Genomic DNA, 5053 nt, shown 5'->3' with positions numbered 1-5053 from the left:
CGAAGGGAAGCCCGCCTTTTTCTTCCTTCTGCCCGCAACAAGCTTCTATTCGCCGCCCTTCCTGCCTGGCAGGAGGCTTCTCAAGAGCTCTCAATAGCGCCTTGCCGATTTCCCCTCACAAAATGGCTGCCTTTGGGCTGCCAATGGGGCTTCAGCCACGGCACCCCTGCAAATGGCTTTCCTGCTTCCTTTGGGAGCTATAGTTCTAATAAAGCAAGCATGACCAAAGTACTCCTTGCACCATTGCAGCCGTTCCTGGGCACGTCAACTAGGCCCACAAGATAAGGGCCAAGGCCCTCTGGACATTTCCCATGATTGCTAGGGCCTCCTGACCCATTTCCTACCAGTTAAGAAACAGTTGCCAAAAAGCATTTCCATCCCATTCTCATTCTATCATCCCGTTCTTGTCATGCTGGGGCTGATGGGAGTTGTCGTCCCAAAACGTTAGGCAAGAATACATGAATCCTTGACTAGGAAGGCAAGCCTCAACCGCGCTGCTGCCATTACTGGGCGACCTAGCACCCGAGACAAGGGAGGGACGCTCGTCCGGCGACGCCAAAAACGCGGGCTGCCAGGTGGGATATTCGAGCACAGAAAAGTAGGAAAGACCCAGCAAACGCATCGAGGAGGAATCGCCGAGCGGCTGGGAGACCGGGGCACCCGGGGGGTGGAACGGAACTCCACAAAGGTCCATGCGAAGGCAAGAGACGAGTGAGGGGGGAGCCACGGGGGCAAAAAAGAAGCAAAGCACATTGCAAACAGGCGATAGAAACGGCAAACTAGGAGAAAAAGCACAAGGGAAAAGCGCCCAAACCCCAACCCGGCCCCGCAAGAGAAAAACAGGGGGGCAACCCAGCACAAGAGAGGCAACAGGAAAAAAAAAGGCACATAACGGCCAGCGAAGACAGATGGGGCAAGGGGAGTACTGGAGGTGAGAGGGGATAGAGCAGAGGAGTGTGATGAGGTGTGGGACGCGATAAGGGGAAGGGAGAGGTTGATGGGGGAGGGAGGAAGGGGAGAGTGGGGGAGGGCGAAAGGTTAGGGCAGAGGGGAGTTATAAGTAGAGGGGAGATGGCGGGTAGGCGACCGGGGATGGTGAGAGGGAACAGGGGAGAGAGGAGAGGGGGATAGGCTGGAGGCGCAAGGGGAGGCGAGATGTGAATAGGGGAGGGAGCGGGTAGACCGATAGGGAGAGGTGGGGGAGGCGAAATGGGAGGGGACAGGAAGAGTGGAGCGAGGGAGGGACCTCTGGGGAGGCCGAAAGGGAGGGAGAAGGGAGAGGTCGATCATTATATTTGATGATGCGGGGATGCGCCACGTAGGGGATAGGGGATAGGTGAGAGGGCGATGGATAGGAAGTGAGTAGAAAGTTGATGTGAGACGTAGATGTTTAGGGATGGGGTATACATCAGAGGTGAGAGGGTTGGAGTGTAAAAGGAAGGGTAGTTGTAACCGTTAGTAGGTATGACGGGATAGGGAATTAGATAGGTTATAGTACTTAGTGTAAAAGTGGCTCAGGGGAACGAGGAGATGAACATTGTTTAAAAAATTTACAAACAACAGAACAATGAAAGATGTTTATATACCCCACAAGATCTGACAATTAGAAACTTTATTGTAACTTTATTTTATTGATTCTTATTCTTATTTACACTTTTATTCTATTTATTCTAGTTTTTTGTATTTTATTTCATTATATTTAATCTTATATTGATCTTTTATTTCCCTCATGGGCTCATCCCTCACAGGAGGGACACAGGAGGGCGCAAGGGAGCTCCTCGATCTCAAAGGGCGGCCCTCAGAGGCGAATAGCTAGAGCGTCTCCATGGCGACGATTCTAGGACTCCATTTGTCAGAAGGCTTACCACGAGTCGCGACGGCTAGAGCCGCCTTCGATGGCGACGATCTAGCAGTCACCTCAGGGGCCTACCACAGAGTGTCGGATGCCTAGGCGTCTCCTGGCGACGATCTAGGAGTTCGCTCAGAGGGCCTACCGCCCAGTGTCGACGCCTAGAGCGTCTCCTGGCGACGATCTAGGAGTTCGTCTCTGAGGGCCTACAAAGAGTGTCGTTGCCTAGAGCGTCGCCGTGGCGACGATCTAGGGTTCGTCTCAGAGGCCTACCACAGATGCGCGGTTGCTAGAGCGTTTCCATAGAGGACGATCTAGGTTCATCTCAGAGGGCCTACCACAGAGTGTCGCGCCTAGAGCGTCTCCGTGTCGACATCTAGCAGATTGTCTCAGAGAGCTTACCACAGAGGCGCTAATTGCTAAAGCGTTTCCATGGCGACGATCTGGGTTCGTCTCCGAGGACTCCGCAGAATGTCGGACGCCTAGAGCGTCTCGTGGGACGATCTAGGAGTTACTCTCAGACGGCCTACCACAGAGGTGCAGAGGGCTAGGCGTCTCCATTACGACAATCTAGGAGTCCTCCCAGAGGGCTTATCATAGAGTCACCGACACCTAGAGCGGACACCCCCATCCTCGCCGCCGGGCGCACTCCTATCTGGACGGTCTAGCCATCTGCGCTCGGGGGCCGCCCTCTAAGATCATTCCTAGAAGAGGCTCCCGACGAACGCTCTAGCCTTTCCCTACTTTTTGGCAGGCTCTCTCACATATTCAATCCTAGAATGTTCCGTAGGGCTCTCTAGGCCTCTGCAATCGCGGGCCGGCCTTCCGGACTCCTCTGCAGCCATGGATTTAAAGGCCAAAGCGCTCCCGACCGCCCTCCTTGTCTCCACGAGGCATGACACCCTGAGCGAATGACAGTAGCTTTTTCAAGGCCAGGGAAATTTCATGCTTATCTTAAAGCGAACTTACTTAATTTGTATTTTATTTGTATAAATATAAGTATAAAATAAATCTTTGAAAATTAAAGACATTTTTAAAAGGAAAAATTCACAAAGGACAAGACAAATACAATTTAAAATACCGATAATGTAAATAAAATTATTAAACTTAACATGGATTTGAATATATTTAAAGGACAGATAACATAAAATGTAAGATAAAATTCACGGACCGGGTCCCAGGTTACGATTTTATTTCACGTGTTTTTTATTATAGGATTTTAATTTTGCGGGTTTTTTTTCATTTTTTTTCCAATTTACATTTTATAATTATAAAGGCTGATCCTCTGAGCAGGATTCCTCTTTATCTCCAGCCCTACTTCTTTGCAGATGGTCAAAGAGACCAACTAAATAAAATTAGAATTGAACTACAAATTAAATACTACTTTAACAATAAAACAATAACAGATGTTTTTATCAGACTCACTAATGACAGAGGCCTGCATGGGACCAATATGATAAACAAAAAGTTGCTCCCACGGAATAACTGCATAAGGAAAACAAACATTGCACCAAACAACTGAGTGATATTAATTAAATACATGTTTCTGCCCAACCATCAAATAACTAATAATTAAAAAATTGCACTCCACGACTAAGTAAATAATAAATAAAATAATGTGGCCTCTAGCAACTGAAGAGTAAATAATAAATGTTACACCCATAAAGAGTATAATAAATACATAACTTGCACCCACAAAACAATGTAGATAAGTAAAATAAACATTGCACCTACTAACTAGGTAAATAATACAGATTGCAACCACCAACTAAGTAAATAACTTATTTTCTACAAATCCCCTGAGTGTGTAAGAGCATTTATTTTATTGCTTAGTTACTGGGTGGGTGCAACATTTATTTTATTTATTCTTTACTTAGTTGGTGGACCAACCTTGATTTTATTCTTTACTTAAATTGTTGGTGTCACATTTATTTTAATATTGACTTAGTGGTGGGTTTAATTTTTATTTAATTTATTGCTCCCATAGTTGGAGGAGGTGCCTTTTTTACTTATTATTTCTATAGTCGGTGGGGGCAATATTTATTTCATGTATTATTTACTTAGATGCCATGACCAACATTTAGATTATTATTTACTAAGTTTTGGAGTGTAACATTTATTTCAGTTATTATTTTTATTTTATTTTGCATTTTGTTTAATTTTTTATTTTGATTTCTGTATTTCTTTTCATACATTATTTAATTTCTACTTATTTAGTGAATATTTTATATTATTATTATTATTATTATTATTATTATTATTATTATTATTTCATATCCTTTTATTTCGAGGTGTCATTCCTCTGTACAGACACCGAGGGGCGCCGGGGAGCTCCTAGGCCCTCTGCGAAGCCCTTTTACTTCCATTGGCTGCCGCCCTTCCTTAATCCTCCCGATTCCTCCATTCGACAGAGTGATTTCCCTTCAGGGTGCAATGCCTCAGTGCGGACACAGGAGGGCGATAGATAGCAAGAAACGAGGCGCTGCCTCCCAGTGGCGTAACAAACATCAGAGAATTGAAGTACTGTAGATAGAGAGAAAGGCCCCGCCCCTTCACTGACGGTAGCGCATGAAGCTAAAGCTCCGCCTTTGGAGCCTTAGGGTACCAGTTCGATCCCGGTTTGGCCTTTTACAAAAAGAAACCTGCTTAGAAAAGACGAACTTTAATTGTTTAAAAATACTTTTTTTCATTTTATTTTTAAATTATTTTATTTTATTTTTATTTTTTTACATTTATTATATTTTTGTATCTTTTCATTTATTGAATGTTTAAATTTTTGTTTAATTTTAATTTAATTTTATTTAAATTTCACCTGTTAATTTTTTAAATTAAATATATTTTTATCCTTTGTTTAAGTTTTTTAAAAGTGCATAATAAAACATAATAATAAACTAAATGATAATAACATAACAACAGATAGAGCCAGACAGAGCCAGATAGAGCCAGACACAGCCAGATAGAGCACGACACAGCCAGAGAAAGACAGAGCCAGACAGAGCCAGAGAAAGACAGAGCCAGATAGAGCCAGACAGAGCTAGACAGAGCCAGACAGAGCCAGAGAAAGATAGAGCCAGACAGAGCCAGATAGAGCCAGACAGAGCCAGAGAAAGATAGAGCCAGATAGAGCCAGACAGAGCCAGACAGAGCCAGATAGAGCCAGATAGAGCCAGAGAAAGATAGAGCCAGACAGAGCCAGACAGAGCC

Source organism: Sceloporus undulatus, chromosome 9 (genome assembly GCF_019175285.1).
Source record: "Sceloporus undulatus isolate JIND9_A2432 ecotype Alabama chromosome 9, SceUnd_v1.1, whole genome shotgun sequence".
Classification (NCBI taxonomy): Eukaryota; Metazoa; Chordata; class Lepidosauria; order Squamata; family Phrynosomatidae; genus Sceloporus; species Sceloporus undulatus.
This window is presented reverse-complemented; position numbering follows the sequence as displayed.